The sequence below is a fragment of the Orcinus orca genome, chromosome X (assembly GCF_937001465.1).
Source record: "Orcinus orca chromosome X, mOrcOrc1.1, whole genome shotgun sequence".
Lineage (NCBI taxonomy): Eukaryota > Metazoa > Chordata > Mammalia > Artiodactyla > Delphinidae > Orcinus > Orcinus orca.
This window is the reverse complement of record NC_064580.1, coordinates 36,321,343-36,346,110: the sequence shown is the minus strand read 5'-3', so window position 1 is coordinate 36,346,110 and position 24,768 is coordinate 36,321,343. Positions and strand designations below refer to the sequence as shown.

General features: G+C 59.4%; 1 protein-coding gene across 9 annotated transcripts in view; it reads left to right on the top strand.

Moving 5' to 3' along the window:
- BCOR (BCL6 corepressor) overlaps nucleotides 1–24,768 on the top strand; it is an 86,862-nt gene that overhangs the window by 31,752 nt on the left and 30,342 nt on the right. For 4 of the 9 annotated variants that reach the window (XR_004477781.2, XM_033408514.2, XM_033408517.2 and 1 more), the window contains exon 1: nucleotides 9,893–10,259. The exons of 2 other annotated variants lie outside the window; for them this stretch is intronic. The gene's annotated coding sequence lies outside the window, so the exon portion shown is untranslated. Of the gene's footprint in view, nucleotides 1–9,500; nucleotides 10,260–10,934; nucleotides 11,069–24,768 lie in introns of those variants that run through there. 3 more of the 9 variants (XM_004281347.3, XM_004281346.3, XM_033408512.2) reach the window with 2 other exon arrangements.

Here is a 24,768-nt window from a genome sequence, read left to right as displayed (position 1 = left end):
AGCGGGGCTGGTACTGGCCAGGCGGCCCGCCCCGCGCGCAGTGGCTCCCTGCCAGCGCCGCCAAGTCGGCCGCGTCCCCAGGCTGCCTGCAGAGGCGGATTAGGGAAGGAGCGAAGCGAGCCTGTGACTAATCGCGGGGCCTCGGACCGGAGCACCAAGGCCATGTGCGACTGACAGGATCGACACTAGCAGAGGACACGGCGACGCCTCGCTTAATTGCAGGCTTAAAAAATTGCCGCCTGAGCAGCTCCGGTGCGGAGCCACGGCGTGCGCTCTAGGCTGGGGAGCGCGCCAGGGGGACCTGCGCTCTCGACCGGGGGAGGGAGGTTTGGCGTCTCCTGGATCGAGGGACCCGGCCCTCCTGTCCGTTCCCCTCTCTGCAATGTCCCCCCACCCCGCTTGCGGACCGGGCTGTAGCTGAGCCGACCGGTAGAGTAAGATCCAGCTCCCAGGCCTAGGTTCCTGACCCTTTCCCCCGTGGGGCCCACCTTCCCCCTTCTCTCCATAGATCCTATAAAAGAGGCTATACAGTTGGAGGTGAGAGATTCCAACAAACCCTTAATATAAAAACCACACACGCGAACCACTTTCTTCTCTTCCCTCCCCTTCCTTCTCCATCGGCTGATACAAAGCCCCGAATGACCAAAGGGAGGGAGAGGCAAGTCAAGACTTCAAGGAGCGAGGTCACCGAGTGCCAAAAACTCGGGGCCCACGGACACGCACCCTAGGCTCTTCACCCCTGGTCACAGTCCCTCTAGCCCAGACCTCCTTCCTGGAGCGCTGAGGCCTCTCAGGGGGAGAAGGGGGGAAGCGTTGGTAGGCCGACTGGCCTGTGTGTAAGAGGGGAGGGGGGGGAAGGCGGGGTGGCGGGGAACCCAGCGAGAGAAGTTTCCACCACGCTCTGGTCGGCTGCTGCCAAAATCCCCGGGCCCCTCCCCGCCCGCACCGCCTTCCGTTGCCACCACAAGTTTGGTTTAACGAGAGCTCGGGACAAAAGCAAACGTTTTCTATAGACCCCGAAAACAAAAGGGAAAGAGACGCGCGCGGCGGCCGAGAAGCGGCTGCTAGCGTAATGGTGCCGGGCGGACAGCAGAGCATTAGAACTGCAAAAGCCTCGCGGGCGGGAGGAAGTGCGAGGCGGGAGGCGGGAGCGCAGGGAGGGCGGGCGGGCGGGGGAGGGGCGCTGCGCCATGTTTCCGTGTCACCCGCCGAGTCGCCGGCGCTGGGCTTGGCCGCCGGCTCCCGCCTGCCTCCGTAACAGCAGAAAGCGTGCGATTAGCAGCCAGACAGGCGGGGACTCCGGGCCCGCGGGGCCGCCGCACACGCCGCCCGCGGCCCGGCCCCGCGCCCCCCCGCCCGCCGGGTAATCATCCTCCTCGCTGCAGCGCTGTGTGCACTCTCATTAGAGCAGGGAGGCTTTTCTCTGCGCACTCGCTCGGCTCCCGCTGGCAAAACAACGCCTTCCCCGGCCGGGCCCTGGGCCAGGAGCTCCGGGGAGGGCGGGACGGGGGAGGGGGGGTGAGGCAGGGCAAGCGGCGCAGGTCATCTCGGCTGCCCGATCTCCTCTGGGCACACAGGAGATGGGGAGGGTCCATCGGCCCTGCCCACGCCGCGTGGCAAAGTCCGAACCCCGTACCAGTGCCGCCATGACCTACTCTTGTCCCCCGCCGGAGGCTAGAATGGGGGCCGAGGGGAGATGAGTGTGTCTGGTTTGGAGAGCGGGGGCGGACACCGGGAAGACTCCCAAAACAGGTTTTGCCCCATCTATCTTGCGAACGACCTCCTGAGGCCAGAAGCTGGATCCCAGGGGTGGCGGCCCTTCGACCCTCAGGGAGACCCGCGTCCCCGAGCTTCGGGCTTGATCGCACAGAAAGGGTGGGAGTTGGGGGCGGCCAGGGCGCGGCTGCGCCTGGCCCTGAGCTTCGGAGCCCCATTTTCTCCTCCGCGATCTCTGCACACAACAGTAGGCAGCCTCTCCCGGCACCACGCGCCCAGCTGCAGGGCCCGGGAGCAGGTGTTCCTGCCCGGCCGGAGTGGCGGCTCCGCGCCCCTCCTGTCCCAGCTGCCGGGGGAGCCGCGTTGATGGCGGTAATAGAGGAAGGTCCCGCTGGACCTCTAGAAGGGTCCTCCGGGTTTAAATGGGGATGCCCCAGGGCGAGGGCGGCCGCCTGGGACTCGGAGGGATCGAAGGTGACGCGCGACCAGCCCTCGTCTGGAACAGCCCTAGGGGCCAGCGGAGGCCGCTCGGGGCGGCGCAAGGGCTTCCGGCCCCGGTGACTGCGGCGGCGGCGGCGGGGCGGCGGGAAGTTCCCGGGGCGGCCGCGAGGAGCACCCTCCCCTGGCTGCCGCCGCCGCGCAGCTTTCGGAACGGCGCCCTAGAAGCCTCTTGGCGTCTGGCAGCGCCGCTCTCGGCCGGCGCGGGGATGGGGGCTGCGGGGTGGTCCGGACCCAGCCCCCCGCAGGGCGGGGGAAGGGGGGCCGGAGGCCCCGCGGGAGCTGCGGCGCGCCTCCCTGCCCCCGCTCCTCGCCGCCGCCGCCGCCGCTGATATGGCGGGCACGTGAAGCGCAGCTCGGCGCCTCGGCGCCAGCCAGGGAGCGGCCTGCCCCGCCGGCTCAGCTTACCCGCGGGCCCAGGAACGCGGAACCGAGCCCGGCCGGGCCCCGCAGAGCCCGCGCCCCCGCCCCGCTCCCAGCTCGCCGCGGCCCCGCACCCCCTCCCCTCCCGCGCCTGGCCTTGGGGCCGCGCCAGACTGCTCGCCCGAGGGGAACTCAGGCTGACTAATGGGACGCGTGTGGGCCTTACGTGAGGCCCGGCTGTCAGCGGATGCCCGTTTGCTTGGCGCCTACGCCGGGGCCAGGCTTTTCGCGGAAGGGCGACAGGAGGGGTTTCCCCGCTCGGCGGTTTCGGCTCCCCGGGGACTATCCGGCCGCGGCTAGCCCCGGGCTTTAGGTCGTGCCCGGAGAGGGCAGACTCGGTTTGCGCCCAGCGCCGAGTTGCGAACCCGGGATGGGGGGTGAAGAAGTGGGAGCTCGGGAGCTGTAAGCCGGAGGTGGGCGCAGAGGTTCATCAACTCAGCCTGGGGCGCCTGCCTTGATGTTTGCGATCTGGGGCCAGCGGCTGGGCTGGGGGGAATTTACAGGCCGCCCTGCGGGCCTGGAGTTCAATACCGAAACCTCCCTCAACAAATACAAAGTCTTCCGGAAACCCCTTGGTGAGATTTTTGTGCGAGAAAAGAATTTTATGACTCCCCGAGAGTCCGGTTCGGCTGAGAGTTCTCGGGTTCCGGGGCGCATGACGCCTTTTCCATCCTTTACAGGGGCCTGTAAAAATCAGCAGAGTTTCTTATTATTTCGCATTAACAACCGCTTCGTGTTGACACAGTTATACGATCCTCCCAAATATAACTACCTGTTTAGTTTTAACACACGAGCGCGATGGTGAAACACAAACAGCGACCAGGAACTCAGAGAAGGAAAACCCGGCTGCGAGGCTGGGGTTGGATGCAGGATAAATCCTCATCACGCATCCCTGGTTTTATTCACCCTAATTACACTAGTAATCCTGCCCCCCACGAGAAAGCCTGAAACCCTGTAGTCGAGGTGCGACTTTTCCTGGGGAGCCCCGCGGATGGGGAGGAGTTGCTGGTGTAGAGAAGGTGAGTTTTAAATGTCAGTTCCAAATGAAAATGCTTTCCTTCAGCCTTTTTCTTTTTTTGATGCAGTTTTCGAAAGGAGCATTTTTGTGAGATAAGAAGTGACCGATCAAAATCGCTGAGGGGAGGTTGTAAGCAGCCGCTTTGCCTCAGCTTAGCGTTATCTTATCTTTCACACTTGCATGGCGGAAAAAAAAATTGGCTTATCTTTACCCCACCCCCTTCTCGCCTTAATTGCTAAAAAACACTGGTGTGTTAAACGGGGAGGAAGGAGGTCTCTGGATTGTCGGTGGAAAGGGAAGATTCAAAAATGTGGGCACCTGGGGGGAAGCCGGGGTAGTAGGGTTTATTCTTTCCCCCAGGCCTTTCTTTTTAGTACAACGTAGAAGGTCCAGTCCGGGGTGGAAAGCTCGATGGCCAGATTTAAAAAAACAAAAATCTGGGGATGGCCTTGGGTCGTGTGGCTTCCCTAGGCCTCACTTTCTCCGCGGTGCATTTACCAACCTCTTCTCCCCTTCATCCCTCGGAAGCTAGCGATGGGTCTCGGGTTGAGGCCTCTCACTCTGCCTTCATTCTTACCCCCCCATACATGTCCCCCCTTTGGGGAGGGGGATGCAAGGCTGGGGCGCACGGCCTGCTGGAAATCATTAAAATATATGCGAGTGTTTGCAAACACACACTTTTAAATCATGGCGTTTCCCCTCCACGCTGGTATATTTAAACTCCAGAGCGAGCTGGATCTCCTCCCTCTCAGTCGTTTGTCTGTGTCACCGACAGGCCGCTAATGGCCGGGCTTCCAGGCGCTGTGCATTATGCATTAGCCTCCTCCCTCCGCCGCACACAGAAGGTTCTGTCAGGCCTCGCAAAACAAACCACCCTGCGCACCCCACCCCACCCCCCCGCGCTCGCGGCCGGGGGCTGCGCAACTGCCAACGTGCTGGAGACGCCGGGATGGGGGGAGCATCGCGGGCGAAGGCCGAGCAGATTGGACCCGGAGCGGGGAGGGAGGGAGGGGGGGAAGTGCAGCGGATTAGGCCGTTTGGAATCCCCAGCCCTGCGCTAGCCCCAAGCTTTGCTCCCTGGCTGACCTTCCCGGGGCAACCGCCCCGCGCCACTCACCTCTGCGCCCGACTTTGTGGTGGCCTCAGAGGTACTTAGGGACAGGCCAGCGCCGCGTTTTCATCTGCTGGGCGGTACTCCCTTCCTACCCCGAGCGAGGGGCTGGCGGAGCCTTCCAGATCCCTCCATGCCCCGGGATAGTGCCCGCGAAGGGGCTCAGGGTGGTGCGTGTCCGCAGGGGGCCCGCGGCCACCGAGGAGGGAAGCTGCAAATAAAACGGCTCGGGCGTAAGGCCGCCCTGCTGGGTCTGCGAGCGAGGAGTTGGTGTTCTCCGCCCCCTCTCCCCGCGGTTCCCACTCGCTGACCCCGACTGGGTAGAATATGAGCTGGAGGCACCTCGCTAAATAAGCAGCCGGGGCGGGACGTGGCATCTGAGTCTATCTACAGGCGCATCCAGCCGAGCTCGGTGGCTTCGAGGGCTCTTAAGCAGGGGCCAGGTGGGGCGCAAGACGGGGCCTCCCCAAGCCGCCAGTATCTATGCTCATTCGGCTGACATCCGTCTACCCAGCAAGCCCCTCAGTGTCAGCGGTAGTTCACCCACCGGTGCCTGGTCAGAGCCTAAAATCTAGCCCAGACCAGAAATTCGGAGAGGCAGTTGCTACCATGTTGGGCCTGCCGTCTGGACCCTCCCCCCACAAACGCCCCGTAACCGTTGGAAGACTAGACAGAAAGAGTAACTGTCTTCAACCTGGAGACCTCTAAGTCTAGCAGACTCCTACCAGGGAAGGCAGCTACCTTTAGATGTTTCCAGATAAGTGAAATCCCTGGGACAAGGATGCCTTGTGCTTGGAAGATGGGCCAGTGGGTCTTCTAAGTGCCACTTGGTAAGCCCAGAGCTCTTTTACAAAGTGACCAGGGAAGACCGTTATTGTAGGTGTTTGTTTTTAAAAATAGTTAACATGAACAGGCTAGCTCACACTATATAGAGTAAAAATGCATTCTCTGTAATCACACAAATCCCACCTATTTCGATCACCAGTGGCATAGACGTGAGAACAGCCTCCGAAGAGCGCCATCGGGGCCTACGGAGCTTTATGACTTAGTTCCTGCAAGTATGTTACAAACAAACCCCGCGCACCATGTTAGGGTCCCAGGGTCCCCCAAACTCCAGGTAAGAACCGCACCGCGGGATGCATGGCCTTTCCCCTAGGCCTTGGGCGGTGACTGAAGGTGTGGAAGAGGGCCTGGCAGACCTTACACAGTCAGCCTGGCAGGAAAAGGGCGACCAGGCTCCAGGCCTGCTCCCCGGAAGTGCCAACCTGCTTGTCCAGTTGCAGAGGCTGGATAGAATCCGCAGCAAGAGAGTGCCCGAGAGCCATAGGTTATAACTGGGAGACCCTTCCCAGGGGACAAGAGGCAGGTGGGAGAGGAGCGGCCCTGCGGCTCAGTTGGAAGCACCTCGCCATTCTGTGCCTATTTCTTTATTTCTCCGCTGCCTGTGCGGCCTCCCCTCCCTTGCGCTCACTCGCTGGCTCTCTCCCGCCGCCTCCTCCTTTGCTTTCATTGAAATCCTCCCCTTGCTGAGTGCCGAGTGTAGCAGCCTGACCCCCAGGTCAGCTCCTGAGGGACTCGTGGGAGGGCAGGGGAGGAGGGAGCAGGAGCGGGCCCGCACAGGCTGCAGGCTCCACGGTGTCCCCACTCCCGGAGCCCCTTCCCAAGTGAGGACACAAGACGGGACTGCCATTCCTGAGCTTTCTGCTTCTCCTCCCTGGAATAATGCCAACTAACCGGGCCAATAGGTGTAAACTCCCTCCCCCTCCTCCACCTTAGAGCACCTCAGGAAAAATCTCACATTTTAATCCCCAGGGAGTCATGAACCCCCCCCCCCCCACGTACATTCATGCCTCTTAGGACTGCCTTAATAAGATATTTTTTAAAGTCCCGCAGAGTTGCAAAATATATCCCTCGGAGATGGAAGAGAAACCTTTTAATCCCACCAAGGATACCACGGAGGCAAGACTCCTTAAAAAGTGTGTGTGTGTGTGTGTGCGCGCGTGCGTGCGCGCGCGCGCGCGCATGCTGCAAATTACGTCAAAGGCGAATTTACTGGTTTGTTTGTCTCCAGCATCAAATTTCTCCCACAGTCAGCCCTCCTCTGGCCCCTTCGCATTTACGGCACCGCCCCCCTCCCCAATTCATTTTAACTTTTAAAGTTAGACAAACAGGCCCCTTTGTCAGCAGCCCCGGGAGGCCACAGGACTCGGAGAGGCAGCAGACTCCGTGTTTTAACTTGGTTCCTGGATTTTCCAAAAGTTCTGGACGGTTACACGCAACTTTCAACTCCGGGAAAAGCCTGTGCATGGGGGGAGAGTTGGGGAGGCATGGGAAGGGGAGAGAAGGTGGCCGGGCATGGGGCCAGGGTCTCTGCGGTGGCCTAACTGAGCCAGAAGAGCCTGGCACGGCTCCGCACTCACCCAGGCCAGCTCTCCCTCTCGGCCCACAGTGGCACAGCGGTCTCCTTGCCTGGAACCGCATTCAGAGTGTTTCCCCACAAATACCCAACTTCAGCCTTCCCGGTTATTTTAGATTTGTTTTGAATAAAAGGAGTTGCTTCAAAAAGAAATGTTGCTACAACACACAACCAGAGGCCTTTTCTCCAGCTGTGTCTGTAAGTTGCATGCGTTCAGTCTAATAACTTTTAATGTCTGGCCCTAAAATGTCTTTATAAAAAATAGCTTTACAGCATAATAGTCCAGGTGTCTTTCTGCTTGTTACCGGAGATTAAAAAAATGTGTGGGTTAGCCTTCAGAGACACCCACCTCCAGAGAGACCAGGAAGAAAAAGGCGTACATTCCATTATGCAGGCACGGGTCCTGGAAGCCGTGGCGGCCCAGCAGGGCTGGGAACTGCTCACAGGGGCACTTGCCCGCCTGTCTTTTGCATCAGTTGTTTTAAGCAGCTCTGGAGCATGAAGATTTAATTCTGCCCGAAGTTTCGGGTTTCAAACGGTAGAGATGTTTCACTTCTGCTTTGAAAAGGGCTGTTTTTATAACTATGTACTGAGAACTAAAACAGAATAAATAAAATCGCACCTAACACCAGTCCTGCAGTCAGTATTAAGTCTAATTTTTTAAAGGGATCTGCTAGCTAGAGCTGATTTTGGCCTTGACCTTGACTTAGTAATCAACTTGAGATGCTCTTGATTATTTTGGCATGGAGACACTCCAGGATATTTTAAAACTTTCCGTGTGGAATTTACAAGCCACCTCCATTTCGGATTGATGTTCTCATCGAGCCTGCACCATCTTGTCCTTAGGCAGAAAGAGACTCCCCCACGTTCAGCATAAAAAGAGCCTATCCAGCAACGGAGTGGGGTCACCTCTTGCGGCGGTGTCCGGGCCCGGTTAGGCCGGAACACCCCTCCCCCACTCCCACCCCTTCCCGCCCGCTTCACGAACTGGGGCTTCTCGGCTCGCCCTAGAGGCTCTGCGCTCTGGGGAGGCCGGAACGTCGCCTCTTCGCTTCCCCCTCTCGCCTGCCTGCCCCTGCCCTCCCCCCGCGCCCAGCGCCGCGCCGGGTGCGCTGGAGAAGCTCAATACGTGTCAATTGAATTGAACTGCTGCGGGCGCAGGCTGTACGCCGCCGCCGAGCTCCGATCAGCACGACGTTACCGAGTGGAAATTTATGGAGCGAACGGTGTAAGCCAAAAGTTGCTCCCTGCCAAGGAAAATAAAACGCGGGAGATAATCTCCCGAGGCAGGGGTGAGGGGCCAGGACAGACCCTCTAATCATCTGAGATGCAGACTGTGAAATGCCCGAGAACGGGGAGAAATTCTGGTGGATCTCCACTCCCCTACCGCCCCCACCCCCGCCTCCTTGTGCCCCACGGGCTGCCTCCTCCATCCCCCGCCTCTCCAAACAATTCCCACACAATCGAAACGTCCGGGGAACTCGGGCGCGGAGTTCGGGCGGAACGGCCACAGTTGCCCAAGGTGGTGTTTTCAGGTAGCTCTTGACACCGAAATGGGAAAGGGCTTCTCCGGGAGGAAGGGGGGACCCAGGGTGTGGATGGGCACCGACGCGCACTCGCCAGGCTCTGCTTGGTCTCGGAGGGGACGCACGACCGAGAGAGCGCAGCGCTGGTGGCGAGAGGAGGCAGCGGCGGTTGCCGCTGGGGTTTGACAGCTTTGGCTGAGCCGAGTGCTAGGCGCTTTATGGTAATTGCGGTCCTCCACTGGCCTTCTGGGTAGCGAGGGGAGTCTCGGCGCGCGGCTGGGAGAGCCGCCCCCGCCGCCCCCCATCCCCTCGGCTCAGGATCAGCGGGCCGCCCGCGCCGCCGCCGCCGCCCAAGTCGGTCTCTCGCTCGCCCAGGACGCGCGCCCGGGCGGGGTGTGCGCAGCCAACTCGGTCCGAGCGGGGGAGGGGAGGACAAGGGGCGAGGGGGACGCCACCCAAGTGGTCTGGGGTTCGGACCCAGAGAGGTGAAACGCGCCGGGAATCGATGACGGTTGGGGAAACTCGGGCAAACCTTTCTTGGGGAATCACGCCTCCGAAACCCCACCGCCCAGGCGCCGCAACGGAGGGTGAGCGGAGGGTGAGCGGAGGCTGGGGGAGCTCAAACTTGCGAGAGCTGGAGGCGGCGGCGGGCGGGCGGCTGTCGCCCGAGCGCTGCGCCTGCGGGGGGAGGGGAGGCGGCTGCTGGGAGGGAGGGAGGGAGGGAGGGCGGGCGAGAGGGCGGAGGGAGGGGGAGGAGGAAGAGGAGGGAACCAGGGAGGGGGGACGCGTTGGGATCGCGGCGTGCGGCGGCAGACGGAGCCTGGGCTCCCAGCGGCGAGGTGAGGCAGAGCTACGCTCCTTGCTGAACGCGGACCGAGCTCGGCGGCAGCGGGGAAGACGCGCCGGAGCCCAGACCGCGACCGAGAGCGGGAGCGAGGCGGCGGCGGAGGGGGAGCCCGCGAGCTGCCGGGCGGGGAGCCCAAGCCGCGCTGTCGCCGCGCAGGGAAGACTTGGCCAACACACTCACACACACACATTCACACACCCAGCCCGAGCGGGCGCTCGCGGCGAACCGTCAACATGGCGCTGGGGCTCCTGCCCGAGCGCGGGCGGCAGCAGCGGCGGCGCGAGAGCTGCTGAGCCCAGCCGCCGGAGCCCGGAGGATCGCGCGGGGCTGTCGCCACCTGCCCGGAGGCTTTGAGCCCGCCCCGCCCTGCCCCGCCCCCACCCGGCCCAGAGCCCACCCCTCGGCGGGGCCGACCCCGAGGGCAGCCGGCTGGCAGCAGACGGCGAGGGAGGCGAGCGATCGCGGCGCCGCGAGCGGGTTGCGGGCAGCGGGGGACGGCAAACTTTGCTGTTCGCCGCGCTTCCCCGGCCCGGCCCCTTCTCCCATCGCCAACGTCGCCACCCCACTTTCCTCCAACCCCGCACACCTCTCCCCACCCACCCCACCTCCCGTCGCTCCTCCTCGCCGCCTCGACTCTGCTCCGGGGAAAACTTCAAAGCGCCGGATCGCAGGCTCCCTGCTTACTCCCCGGCCGGGGATTTCAGGTCAGTGCCCGGAACACCTTTCCCCGGGGAGGCCGCGCGGGCTGGCGAGCGTGCGTGCGGCGGGCTGCAGTCGGCCCCCTCCCTCGGGGCCCAGAGTAGCGGCGGGTGGCTCTTCTGACTCTCTCGCGTACCCCTCGAAGCTTGTGCCTCGCGCTTCACTTTGGCTGCCTTGCTCGCTTTCGTTTTTATTTCCTAGCTGTAAGTTATTAAAAATGCAGCCAACCTAAGCGGCCCGGCGTGGGCTTCGGGGAGGGGGGGCGCGGCGGGGGGGCCTGCCGCCCCCCTGGGGGCTGGGAGGAGAGCAGGGAGTTCGCGGAGTGGAAGTTTGCAGGCAGTATGTGCCTGTGTGCGCGGGAGCGCGGTCGTCGCTGAGCGCCGCGAGTCGGGCGGGGGGGGGGCGGGGGGGTGAGCTGCGCTGGAAGCTGGGAAGCTCGGCTCGGCGTTAGCTCGCTAGCAGGAAGGGGAGGGCGGCGGGTTCCCGTCTGCTTTCTTTTTCGACTCGGGAAAGAACTGTAAAAACCCCCAGCCGCTGCTGCCTCGTCTCGCCTCTCCGGGGGCAGCTCGTTCTTGCTCGTGGAACGACGGCGTGTGCGTGCGCGAGGGTGTGTGTGGCGGGCGCCCCGGGCCGAGCCGAGCTCGACCTGCCGCCGCTGCCGCGCGACTCGGGAGGGGAGTCCCGGTTTTTTGTTTTTTTGTTTTTTCTTTTTGGCTTGCTCTAAAGCGTGAATCACGTGGATTAAAAAAAAATACTAGGAAATCGAGCAGAGCGAGGGGTTCCGACTCGGCCCGCCCGCCCGCCAGCCAGTCAGGTCAGACGCTTTGTTTTGTAAATGTTCTTTTAAAATTTTAATCTGCCACCCTGGTCCACCCCCACTCTCCCCGCGACGTCGTGGGGTTGGTTTTAAGTTGTGAGACCCCAGGAGTGGGGGTAGATCGTGCGGGGGCGGCGGCGGGCGGGGGGGCGAGACCTGGGTCCTCCTCTGGGCAGAGAGGAGTCTGGTGGAAAGCCCTGTAGGGCGTGTGCGAGTCTGCGGCCGGAGGAAGTTGGTCCCACTCGGAGGGCGTGCGGCGCAGAGGCTGAGGGCGAAGAGGAACTTGCGCACCCGGGCGCGATCCTCGGCCGAGGCGGGGAGGGCGAGGCGCCGCCGCGCCGCGGGGCCCGCGCTCGGAGCAGGCGGGCGGCTGCGCTGCAGAGCCTCCGCCAACTAGGGGGCTCGGGGCGGCGGCGACGTGCTCCTGCTGTTTACCAAGCAAGCCCCGGGGCGCCGTGTGCGGAGTAGGGCGGCTCGAGGCAAGCGTGGTCCCGGCGGGCTTCCCGCCGCCTGCACTTTCGAGTGGGCACGTCCCCGGGTCCCTGAGACGGCTGAGCCTGGCCGCGTGTAGGCCGAGGCCGGGGCGAGGCTTAATTTGCAGTTAATGAATCTTTTCCAGAAAGTCCGCGATCTCCAGCTAGAGGCTGTGAGTGCCCGCGCGCGAGGGCGCGCGCCGCCGGCGTCTAAAGGGTTGGGGGGATGGAAGAGCGAAGGAGGGGGGAGGGTTATGTGTATTTAAAAACAAACCTTAAAAAAAGAAACCAGCGCGCTTCAAATAGGTATTCGTACAGCCTCCTGTGTCTAGAGTAGACAGCTCAGGGTTTTAGCCGGTTTTTTTGTTTTTTTCTTTTTTGAGAGAAGGCCGGAGGAGGGGTAGTGGTATTTGATTCTAGGGGTAGTCTCTGGAGAAAAACCCTTAAAATGACTTGGGAATAAAAACGAGGAGGAAATGGCCCACCCCAGAAGGTGGTGGGTGGTGAACGCAGACAGACTTGGGTATTTCTAGCCATCTGACACTTCCTGTGGCACTGGAAACGGACACCGCGGGCCGAAATCAATCCTTACGAGGTGTTGGATTCGGTTTGGCCAACAGAATTGCTTGTGTGGAAGGCATTTTAATTGTCGGCCTCCGAGACTCCTGTACGTGGACACTTGGAAAATACGTTTGCTTCTCGACCCTTCCCACTCCACCCCCGACCTGTTATCTGGTCTGGGCTTTGCAGTGTTGGTTCCCGTGTTTATTTTGGGCATGATTTCACCGCGTGGAGGAAGGGGGGACATGGCGTTGATTAATATGCTGTCCAGGTTTAATCCGAGGCTGGCCTTTAGTGTGCGGGTTTACGCCGCCACTCACCGGGATTGCCTGGGGTAGTGAGGGGGGGCGCGCGGGGTTCGGGCGCCAGGCGCTCCGCGGGCAGGTCGGGGTTGGGGCTCGGACGGCCCCAGCGCTGTCCTTTGAGGCGCTGTCACCAGTAGGTGACTGAGAGTTAATTAGGAAGTGTTCTCCGGATCAATGGGCCGCACAGCTCATTAGCGATTCTCTCCAGCCCTTTGCAGGGCCGGCCGGGCCTCTGCCTCCCACACAGGCCGGGGCCCCGCGGCCCGGGCTGCGGAGAGCGCCGCTGGGAAGTGGGGAGGGACGGGCGGCGAGGGGCGACCGGGAGGCGAGTGTAACTTCGCCGGGCGGCGCGTTGCGTGCGGCGCCTCGAGGCCCGCGCAGCCCGCTCTTTCTTCCTGCTCTCGGTCGCCTCGACTGTGTCTTTAACTCGCTCCCGCTCGCGTCGCTGCCTGGCTGCTCCTCCCCGCCTCCCTCGCCTATCTCTTGTTCTCTAAGCACGACGCCTGTGCTCCCCGCCCAGTTTGGGATTAGACAAGATAAAAATAGGACTGCCCAGCGCGCAGAGCTGTGACTGTGCCCCGGCAGCCGGGCTGGCGGGAGCGCTGGGGGCCGGGGCCGGGGCGGACCCGCTGTGCGCTCGGGGCAGCCCGAGCCCGTAGGCTCCCACCCAGACCCTGCAGGCGCGGTCACGCTCCAGGGTTCTGTCCGCCGGGAACCGTGCGGGCAGGGGGACCTGGGTAGGGTCTCCGCGCTCTCGCGGGTGTTGTTGGTGTGCCTGTGATAGATCGGTCTAGACAGGCATGCAGGCTCCCTCCCGGCTGAAGGACGGGAAGGGGGGGGGCGGGCCGCGGAGGCGGCGGCAGACTCCCGTGAGCGAGCGAGCCTTCGGGCCCAGCGACCAGGGTGGAGGGAAGGCTGCGAGGGTTTCTCTTAACCCTTTAAAGACGATAGGGAGAGTGGGGGTGGGGAGTGTAGTAGAAATTCCTGGAGGCAAAGTAGCCCCCTGGGGAGAGGAGGCGGGAGTCTGGGCTTAGGGTTTTCCTTTCTCTTCTGTGTATGCAATCTCACATCCTGGTACGTTGGGCTCGATTCTTCGACGAACCAAACGCAGTTGCTAGGTGATCTAATTTGACCCGATACTTCTCAATGGGGGAGGTGTGAACACACACAGTGGGCACCCTCACTTAAGGAACTGAGTTGGGGAGATGCAGAGGTTAGACCTTAATGTTCCCAGCGGCCCAGTATGTGAAGGTCTGCTCAGAGCTTTAGTCAGTGGGGCCTCTGACCGAGAGTGCTGCCGACCAAAGACCCAAGCCTGAAATGCCTGGCCAGTGTGTACAGGTATGCATCGGAGAGAGCAAAGGGGTCCTTGAGCTGTCTATGTAAATAAAAACAGTTCTAACCGTGAACTTGTGGAGAGTTCAAATAAGATATGTGCAGGGAGGCAGCCTCCAAACAAGAGTGGGATAGTGATGTGTACAAGATCGATCATTTGTATACACATACATGGGGTCAGCATTGAATTGGTCTAAAAATGTAATACAACTCTGCAGGCATTGGTCTCGTTCTTTCCCTGAGGTAGAAATTGGTGGGTGGGTTACCCTATAGAGAAATGAATCATTAGTCACACTCCTCTCTCCTTCCCCCTCCTCTTCCTTTTAGGGTTTGTAGTCTTAGGGGATCCTCTACTTACGTTAAACTGCAAACCCATATTGGTCTGGGAACGAGCCACATCATATAGGCAAAGCAAGAATGTAAGTCGTGGGGAGGTGTACGTGTTAGACAGGAATGCACAGATTAAGATGTGCGCCTGAATGACATGTGCTGAGACAAATCAAGACACTTGGGCTCTGGTGCCCACATGGAACAAGAGATACAGAAGAGATAAAGAACTGGCCGCGAGGAATGTAAACATGGGTATGCAAATACTGAGACCTAGAGCGAGATTCTAGGAGAAAATCCCAGACTTTGTTGAGCTGGAAACTGGAGCAGAATTTCTGTAAGTTCGTTCCAGAGACAAAAGCCCATTTAAAGGTGTGAAGAGGGTCACTTGGAAACACAAAAAGCATTCACATGCATACATCCATGCTTAGATACACAGGCTGAATGACAAAAACTCCTCAATGCTTGATGAAGATTTTCCTGCCCAGTGAGACAGAGCTGGGCACGGAAGTGTGGGCCACACAACCACATTCGCACACTCATTCACTGGGAAATAATGTGTCTTTGGCTAGAGGGAAACTGAGGGCAACAGTGCCTAGCTAAGGGTGGGTGGCCCTTGGTTACTAAGATTGCTTCTTGTTACAGTTTCTTCCCATCTAGAGTGGGGAAGAGACTTGAGCAGGTAGGAGGATTTCTGAAAGATTTCTGAGTTCTTGACCCTGAGAGGATGGATGGTGGAAGAAAAAGAGGAGTAGCTTTGCATTCTGGGTCGGGAGCAAGGGATGTTGCGCTCCTCTAAGTCCTGTTTGCTAAGGTGGCGCGGGGCCTAGTGAACTGATAGAGACTGAACCGAAAGAAGTGCGAAGCTCGGCCTCTGGGCGGAATCAAGGGGAGGTATGCTTTCTTTCCCTTTTTTTTTCCCCCTTGAGGAGACCGTGCGGGGACGGCCAGCGTAGGGAGGATTAGCAGGCGCCTCTGTGACCCCAGACGCGCGCGTAAACTCGGCTTGGGTTTGGTTTGCCCGCGGCGTCGATTTGCCGCGGTCCCTCTTTGTCTGAGCCCAGCCGGGAATTCCAGCTTTTATTGGGAAGACCGCACTCGGGTGGAGTCCGCGCTGGGTCGGGCACGACAGCCGGGCCGCGGGGCTGGGCAGGAGGCTCGCCGGCCTCTGAGCCGCCCGAACCCCAGGACGGTCCTCGGGAGTGCCCAGCGGCCCCGGCAATGCCACCTCGGTGGTTTCCTCGAGGGCGGCGGGCCCGGCAGACCCAGCCCGGCGGGGCGGGGGGCCTCACGGGTCCACTTGGGCCGCCGTACCGCTCCCCTCCCCGCTGGCCCCACCCCTCCCCCGCCAGCCCGAGGCCGAAAGGAGCTCTGAAGGCCCTTTGTTAAGCTCCAGGGTCACACCCGTGCCCCGGGGGCCGCGCAAGGGCGGGAGGACCTTCTCCTGGCTGGAGGCCTCCAGCCCTCGGCTCACACGGTTCGGGCCTGGAGGGGCCTCGCCCAGTCAGGGGAGGGGAGGCCGAAGCCGGCCTGGCCCGACCGGGCTGCTTCGCCCGAGTGTACGGCCGGCAGGATTCCGTCTGTTTGCAAGGCTGACTGCGCTGCCGGGGCCTAGATGGTGGCGCTGGCTTGAGAAGCAGCCGGGGCAGGAGTGGAAGGTCTTCTCAGGCCACCCCCGTGGCAGCCGAGCCGCCTGTGCCCCGAGCACTTGGCCGGGGACGTCTCCCAACCTCCAGCCCGGCCCGACGGCTTTCGCTGGTTGCCCCCCATGTGTTCTTCCGGAAGGGATAGCTGACTTTCTGTTGGATGGGAATTAACCAACGAGCTTTTCCCCCGCAACGTTTCTGTAGAAGGCCCCCTTTCCCAGCGCAGGCTCATTTCCGCCTGCCCCTAGTCGAGGGTGTTGGAAATGGCGGCGGGGGGGGGCGTCCCCGCACTTTGTTATTTCTTAGAACCATGTCTCCCCGGTCAGCCATCGCCTCTCAGCACCCATGGGCTCCGGCGCCCCGTGATTAGACTAGCGGGGAAGTCCGCTAGGAGAAGATCCTGACAGCATAAAATATAATTTGATCTAAAAGACAGTTTCCAGTATAATCTCATTATGCATCACAGACTCCCGGTGTTATTTTGTGGAAGGCGGACAATGATCAATTTACATTGACCCGGGGCTGGGCGAGCTTTTAGATGGTAATTGCCTATTGATTTGCATGCAAAAAGGAGACCTGCTAAAATTAAAGACCGGAAGCTAAATTAAACTAAATTTATTGTCTAGGTGCAAACCAGAGGAACTACTGGGGGGAAGAGGGTGAGTCAGGTCAGGGTGCCGGGGCAGAGCAGGTGAGAGGCCCAAGAGCTCCGGGAGGTCACAGATTTGGGAGCGGTCTTTGCCCTGGTGATTTCAAAACGTGAGGAGGGGGCTTGTTTAGGGTACGGGGACCCAGCAGGGAAAAGTTATAAACAGGCACTATTGCATTGAGGGCACTGGGATCTTTTAATGCTCATAGTAAGTGCTGGGGGGAGGAGAGGTTTATAGGGTTATAGGGGTCTTCCTGCACCATTTCCGGCACCCCCCATTTCTATTGTTCTACCCGAGCGCTTATAACCGTGCCAAGGGCACCCAAATTCTTGCATCTGAAGAGTTAATTTTTTTTTTAAAAGACAGGCCTTAAACTCCCCCCGCCCCCCCGTCCCCCGCGTCAGGTCTTTCGGAGAAAGCAAGAGTAGGGGGCGGTTCTGCATGCCGCCGCGGGCAGGCCTGGACCTTTGCAGGCTGCGGGAGTTCCTCCCCGGACGCAGCAGCAGTCCCAGACTCGGCCGGACGCCGATCGCTTTGGGAAGCGGCTCGCTCCAGGTGGCCCAAGTGGCGGGGGCGGGGAGGGTCTGCCGGGGCCAGGGACTCACGGTGCCCGGGGGCGGGGGTCACCTCCCTGGAGGTTGGAAGGGCCTGCACGGAGGGGGTGGAGGAGGGAAGGCGGGGGCTGGAAATCCTGTCCCAATCGGCGGTGATCGCCAAGGCCGGAAAGTTTAAAAAAGAGAGAAAGCCACTGGCTGCGAGCCACTGGCCGGGGCGTGTTTGGCTGGCTCGAGGGGTGAGGACCCGGCTCCGCCATCGCCTCGGTCCCTCCCGCTGCGGAGGCCCTGGCCTGCCCCAGGCGCTCCTGGAGCCATTTCACACATCCGGAGCCTCGGCCGCTGGAGGAGCCACCCGCCCGGGGCCGGGAAGCCGCAGGGGCGGCCGAGTGTCCGGCGCTCCTGCCCGTTCCCCTTCCCACCGAGCTGAGCTGGAGACGGCCCTCGGTCGTGGAGCCTGTGGCGTCTGTGGCATCGGGTGTGGATAGTTCCCGAAGCTTCTGAAAGCCCGGGGCAGACCAGGAGATTGAGGATGGGGTGGGGAGGAGATGTTGAGCGCCGACCCTGCGCTGCTGGGATGAGAAGTTGGGGAGAGGAGAGATCACCCCAACCTCCGGCTTGTCTTGGGACTTGGCTTTTTGTGGGGACCCCCAGGAGTCCAGGAGGGTCTAGCATCTTGCAAGCCGCTTCCCCCTCAGTTGCCTCCCCAGTCCACTTTGGTCCCTGGGTTGTTCATTAAAGTCCTAGGAAAGGTACATGTAGGCAGTCTTTCCAAAGGGCTTTTGCTCTGTCTAGATAATTTGATTTATTGCTTTATGTGGCAAAACTAGTGTGGCAAGCCTTGTTCTAGTTCCAGGTGTCAGCACTTTTTACAGAGACCTAAGAGTAGCACCCACCTCCCACTGCTTGTTCTGGGCTCCTGGAGGAGGGGAAAGCAGAGCCTTTTGGGGATCCCTGGCCTCACACCAGGGTGTTCCAGTCTAGGGAGATTGGGTAGGACGTTGGCAGAGATTTCGAAAGACTTCACATGGACCAAGAGATTTCTGGGTGTAGGAGAAACTAGGGTCCAGGCTCCTTGTGGACCGAATTTCATAGGTGTTCAGTGCTATCCTTTTGCTGTGTATTGGAGTCCAAGGGCTAAGGGAGCCTCCCAAACTTCTTGGGGATTCCGGATGGCACAGTTTGACCAATCATTGGCTCCTCTCCGCAACTCCAGGACTGAGTTTGACCGTGGCCCATTTTTACTAGCTGTGTGACCTTGGGGGCAGGTTATTTATGGTCTCCGAGCCTCAGTAAGTTTCTTCATTTGTAAGACTGGGAATAATTATCCACCTTTAGGATCAAAGAATACTTGGCACATAGTAGGCCCCGAGGATTAGTAATTGCTTTGAATGACTGGTCAGATTCCTATAGTTGCTTCTCTGTTCCCTGCTGCCCCTGAGATGCCCGCCCGCCCCCCCCCCCCAACAAGACCTGCGTAGGCCAGTGTCTGGGGACCAATCTGCAGGTTAAGCTCCCCTCCAAGGGTATTCCTGAGGCTGTTCCTCCAGGTCTGCCTCTGTGGGCTCCTCTTTCCCTTTGTTACAGTTATTTGCATTCTGGGCTTTAAAGGATTCCATATGAAAAGGCTGGGATTTTTTTTTCCTCCCCCTAAGTGGGATCATTTATATGGTTAGGAATTGATTCCAGAACCGGTATCTAGGTGCTCTTTGGCAAGTCCTCCCGTCATTCTTTCGGGGGGAGGCCACAGCAGCGGCTGGAGGGGAGAGACCTGGTGGGATGAGGTGAAAGGGTCTGGCCCGCTACAGAGGCCAGAGGTGCTGTGGTTTGTTTGATAGGGATTAAGTCCGGATGTTATGAGGTCTCAGTGTGGTTTTCAATAAAGTCTGTCAGGGATTGCTTCTTTTATATCGATATGTATTTTAAAAAATTACTAGCATGAGAAGAAAACCAGACCTGTGTGGATCCAGGCCGGTAGTAAGCTACTGTGATCAGGTTTCCTACTAGGCTCCCAGAGGGGAAGTCAGCGTTTGATTGAAGCTACACTTGGTTCTTGACTCTCTGGGGATGCCTGCTCTGAAACAGGAGCCCTCCCTTTCTCTCCCCCCCCACCCCCCTTTTCCCTTCTTCCCCTAAAAGCCTTTGTGCTGAAAGAGCTTCAGTAGGCATGAGTCCCTGGTACCTCTCTAAAGAATGCCTTCCAGCCTTTGCTGACATTGTTTTGTGAACAGTGGGTTTTACCAGGCCAGCAGTTTTCCCCCCATCTTAGCTCACTATTTTAGAGGTTCGAGTTATGCCCAGGATGCGCCCAACTGCAGTGCTTTCCAGTGTGTGTAGCCAGGGCCTTGCCTGTAATCTGAAGACACCTTAACCTTTGCCCTAGGTGCCCCCCCCGGGGGTTGGTGGTGAAGGTGGGGAGAGCAAGGACAGGGGATTGTTGTTGAGTGTCTGTTTGTTTTCTCCAGCCACAGAGGCAGAGGGGTGGAGTGGGGCGAGGCCGAGAGTACGTTCCAGCCTTGGGTCTGATTTAAAACTTGGTTTAATTGGAGAAACTCTTAGGCATTTAACAGTTCTGTACAAATGCAAACTTGAAATAGCTCTAGGCCTACGTCATTTAGGAAAGAATAAATGAAGTACAGAAATGTCCAAACTATGTAAATCCTAGAGTTGTCTGCCCTCCCATAAACACATGACAAGTGCCAAGGCATTTCCAGTCAAAACACCCATGGAACCAGCAGCCTCCATCCTTTGTATTTATTATTTTATTAACAGCATTTTACACAGCATTTAACAAGCACAGCCTGCCTGCTTTCCACCTCGGCTCTCAGCAGACTGAGGGGTGGAAAACAGATGGGGGTGGCGAGGAGTGGTCTCTAGAAGAGACTTCTAAGCTGGAGAAATCTCTTCAGATGGGCATGGAAAAGGAACATTTGGGGTTCCTTTCTCCTGGCCCCGAAGAGAAGACAAAAGTAATGCTTTGGAGGAAGAAATCCCCTCTCCCTTCTCCGGAGGGAAGTTGTGCAGATGTGGTCTGTCTAGTCTCCACTTCGATTCCAGAAGGTGTGAAGCAGGGTCTACTTTTCCAATACTCTGCCCATCAGTTATTGGTGCTTTTCAAAGAATAAGTATTTGTCTGCTATCATTATTCTATATCCTGGTGGAAAGTTTATAACGAAAACGAATGCCTTTCTTAAGTCATAAAATGAGCCTTGTATGATTATTTAATTAAAATCTATTTAAGGACCGATTAGGCGTGTAATTTGTGCTAATAATGACGATTATGGAAATGTTCGACTTAACCAAAAATCATAAAGGAGACATTTTGATCAGTGGGGCGACCAGGAAGGATTCAGGGAGTTGGACGGTTTTCCGAAGCACGTGAGGCTTTGGACTGCAGAAAGTGCCGAGCTGCCTAGCCTCTGGGACACGGTAGAGAGGGCTGCAGGACCCCAGGCCTGGCCGGGGCAGGCCGACCCACGCTTTGCTGAGCAGAGAAACTGACCCTGGGAGTCTGAACAAGCTTTATTCCCAGCTGAGGAAATGGGGGAGGGGGCCTGGGAGGAGGAAACTCTGGGAGAGAGCTGATGAACCCCACAGAACTCTGCGCGAAATGGCTGTGTTCTCTTGCCTTGACAATCGGCAGCGACACACGCATTGCTGCCTCGGCTAGCCTTGGCTGGAGCCTGGAGGGGTGGGGGGAGGGGGGTCTCTTGTTCCGGAGAAACCTGCCAGCTGCTGGGCTTGGTGCGAAGGCAGACACAATGCTGCTGTTGTTGGTTTGATCTCTAACTGTGGATTGTTAGTCTGGCTTTAACTATGTGGTAAGGGGGGAATGTGAAGGCTGTTTACAGCGAGTGCAAATAATGTGACAGCTGTTGGTGCACGAGCAGCGCTGTGCCTCCTCGGCGCTCACACAAAGCGCGCACTATGCAGGCCCGCGGAGAGCTGCAGAGGTGGCCGCCCCTTGCTGGCCCGGGAGCCCTCGGATGCGCTGCGAGACAGCCCGCGGCGGCGGCGGCGGCGGCACCCGCCCCCCTCCCCGCACCCCGCGACACGCATCTTTCTGGCTCCTGGGATCGTGGTGGACGTGCGCGCTGGTTGGTGTGTTGTGGTTTAGGGAACTTGTTAGGCAGAGGTGGCAGGAGAAGGCCTGCGGGGTCACGAGTGTCAACTGTCTGGAGGGGTTTGGCCGGGATCTGTTGACCTGGGGCCTCAGCGGCTTGTGACCGGGTTAAGATTTGGGAAAATAACTTTCCGCCCTAAAGCAAGCCTGTTGGAAAGAATGTATTATTAACTGAAGGCTTTCTGGAAATTGCAGAGGCTCTGAAGGCCGTTGTTCTTCCTCTGAAATGGCCCTGTTATTCAGACAAGTTCAAGAGACAGGCGGCCGCTGTGTTCTATGCCCTCGGCCCTGTTTCCTGGATTGGAAACACAAGTGTGTAGGTTCAGGACCCGAAGGGGGGTGAATGGGGGTGGGGAGGTGTGCAAGTCGGCTTTTGATTACCCACCTCCCTCTGCCTTCCCGGTTTTTAAGAGTGCACTTGCCTTTCAGCTGCAGGACCAACGGTGCTGTCTTGAGGTCTGCCCACAGCGCCACCCACTCTGTGACTTAATCAGCTAGATGCCCACAGCCCGGCCTTCTCTGAGTTCCTGGTCCTCTGCCAGGCACTGTGGGGAGGCGCCAGGGTGGGAGGGAGAACAGTTGGTGGGTGGCAGCAATACCCCGCTGGGCCGGTCCAAGCTGGCGGGCTCTGGATGGTCCGGAAGATGGGCCTGCCCCTGGGCTGTCCTGGGGCAAGCTGGGTGTAAAAACCACTCCCCCCAATCTCAAGGTTGAAGGCTTCGCAGCCCTGGCCCCCAGGCTTCGGAGGATCACTTAGAGCTGACTTAATTCTATATCCTGCCCTTCTGTGTGACTTTGGCCCCTGAGTGTACAGCTTGCAGGATATCTGCAAATTATGGGTCCACCTCCCCCCCCACCCCTGCCCCCAGATCTCCTCTCTGAGTTATAATGTGGACTTCTACATCTAGTTGGGTTCCCTAGTGGGGAGCTGGGAGATGCTTCTGGAATGATACATGAACTTCGGTGCCAGTTCTATAAATTGGTCTCTTTTTATGACGTGTGCCATTTTCTGTAGGAATGTTGCTTGCAAAACGAGTTTCGCCTTGGAGGAAAGGCGGAAAGATAAACAAGCCTGCAACGCCAAAACACTGGCAGTCTTTCCCTCCTTCCAGCTCTCTTAAAGCAGCCGGGCTGTATTTCCAGGATTAGACTCGTGCTTGTGAAGAGGGACTCTGGTTGGCTTTTTTTTCCCCCCAAGCAAATGCAAATTAGAGAAAAATAATTTTCTTTCAACGATATGCAATGTATTAGTCACTTGTTATCGTGCTCCGAGGCAGGCCTCATTTGCGCGTCTGCCAGCTCGCTCACATCTGCTCGGCGCTGTTTGGGGCATTTTAACCTTGGCGGTGTCGTGTCTGGTCCCACGGATCAAGGAGGAGTAATTAAGCTCTGAACGGCTAGAAAAATTCACGGGCCCCCACGTCTACCGCAGTTTTCCCACAGCTTTGTTTGGGGTGTTCCGGGTTCCAAGATGAACAGACGTGGGGTTCCTATTGTTCCTTGTAAGGAAAGTGGGAGCCCCTGTCCTCCCCTGACCCTCATCCCCAGCCTTCCAAGGACTCCCAGTCTGCACACAATCAGCAGGGAAGCCGGGTGCAGATCACAGGACCCTGTGTTTTACGCATCTTTTATTCGTAAAAAGTTCCTTTGTGCTTCCTGTGTGTACTAATGATAGCTGTCGTTAATAGCTTTATGGTATAGCTTGTTCCTTGTGGGGGGAGGAGTTTGCAGTGAGTTCACTTTATTTCTCCAAAGCCCTGATGGAGGCTGCAGTGCAGTGACACCCCCTCTAGGGTTGTGGTCTATGGATCGTTCATTCTGGGTTTGCCTCCAGGCTGTGTAGACTCGAAGCGGGACCCCAGCCTGTAGGGACCAGACCCGAGGGGGTGTGTTGGCGGGGAGGAGAGGAGTAAGGTTGATTCATTGCATTCAACCTAGGTTTCCTGTCCTGGGCTGCTGCCTCCTGTCGAGGGACACCAGCTTCCAAATGGGGCCCCCTCTTGCATACACACGTGGTTGTGTGTGGCACAACCGTGAAAGAAAGTGAAAGGAACAAAAAGCCGAGGCCTGGCGTCGGGGGTGGGGGGTGGGGAAGGGGAAGTGTCTGAGGTTGGTCCGAGAGCTGACGGGGAGGTGGGGTGGGGGACGACACGGCTCTGTTTTTGGGAAAGGGGGTGTGTGGCGGGCAGCCCCGGTTTGGCAGCGGCTCTCCCGGTCGATCCTTGCTGGTGCCCCCCTCCCCAAGCCCCCGAGCCCCCTTTTACAGTTGGCTACACCTGGCTTGCATCTTTCAATCGGGGAAGGTGGGGGAGGCGTCCACGGAGAGAACACTCCAGACTGGCCGAAGGGAGCGCAGGACGATGGCCCGGAGCGGTCTCCAGTCAGTGCCCACTCCCCTGGGGCGCGCCGCCTCACATCCTGGGTTCTCCGTGCGCCCACCCAAAGTTGCTTTTTGTCAGAGATTCAGCGGCAGGCGCCTGGGAAGGGGGAGCCCAGAGGAGCGCAAGGGCGGGGTGAGCTGGGGTCGGGGGCTGGCCGAGAGAGCCGGGGGTCCTGGAAGGTCGGGCGGGGGGTGCGTGTGGGGGGGCGGCCCCGCGCTGGGACCTGGCGGAGGAGGGGCGAGGAGCCTGCGGCAGCGCGGGTGTGTGTGGTGGGAGAGAAAATCCCTTTGTTGCCGACCGATCGCGCTCGGGGCTGAGGCGGGGGAGGGGGCGCCCCTCCCCCACTCGCAGCCGCCGCCGCCGCTGCGGGCCAAGTTCACTCCCGACTGACCCGAGTGGCTCGCTGCTCTATTCTGGCGCCCTGGGAGGAGGCAGGGAAGGTTCTGGTTGCTCGAAAGGTCAGGGCCGGCCGCGTGAGTTTCCCGTCCCCCACCCCGTCACACCCCAACTCCTGCTCCGCAGCTCTGTTACTAATGCAAAACTTGGGTCGTGAGTGGGGACGCCTCTGGAGGCGGCGACAGCCATGACTTGGAGTGTGCCAAGAGACAGCGCCTGGGCAGGCTGGATCACTCCTCCCACCCCCCACTCCCCCCCCAGCACTCATGCCCGGCCGCAGGACCCAGTCGGCGACCTCCTTCAGCCACACCCCAGGAAGCCTGCGACCCTCCCTCCGACCTGGGGGCATCCTTGGGGTTCCCCTCTCTCCACTGCTACACATACTGGGGAAAACATCCCAGGAGGACTTGCCCCAACGCTGCACACCCTGGACCGCTTTTTCTCATCTCCCACCTCCTCGCGGCCCCCAGTCCTAAAATAGGAACTTCTTCATCCCTCCCTTCCTTGACGCCAATAGAGAAGCGCCTGTGTGTGACTCAGTCTGCGCTTGGAGCAGTCCCAGGAAGGGCTCCCGCGCCATGAGCTTTGGGCTTCCATGAAAGCCACACACTCTGCAGAAGGTCACCCCTCCCGGGCCCCCTCTGTGTCCCTGCCTCAGCCTTCCCTCTGCCGCAAAGAAACTATGTAGCCGTTCTGGGGTTGGTTTGTTACATAGTATGTTTAGTAGAGTTAGATGCTGTTTAATGGGTTAGATGTGGCCTGCACCAGCTATTGCCAGGCAGAACTCAAGTCCATAGTGCAGTTTAATTCTCTGGAAAACACGGTGCCAAATATTTACAGATGAGGGGGCCAAAGTTGAAGAGGTCCGGCCACCTGCCCAGAGACACGCTGTGGATGAGAGTGGGAGCTGGGAGGCTGTGGTGACTGCGCGCGCGCGTGCGCGCGC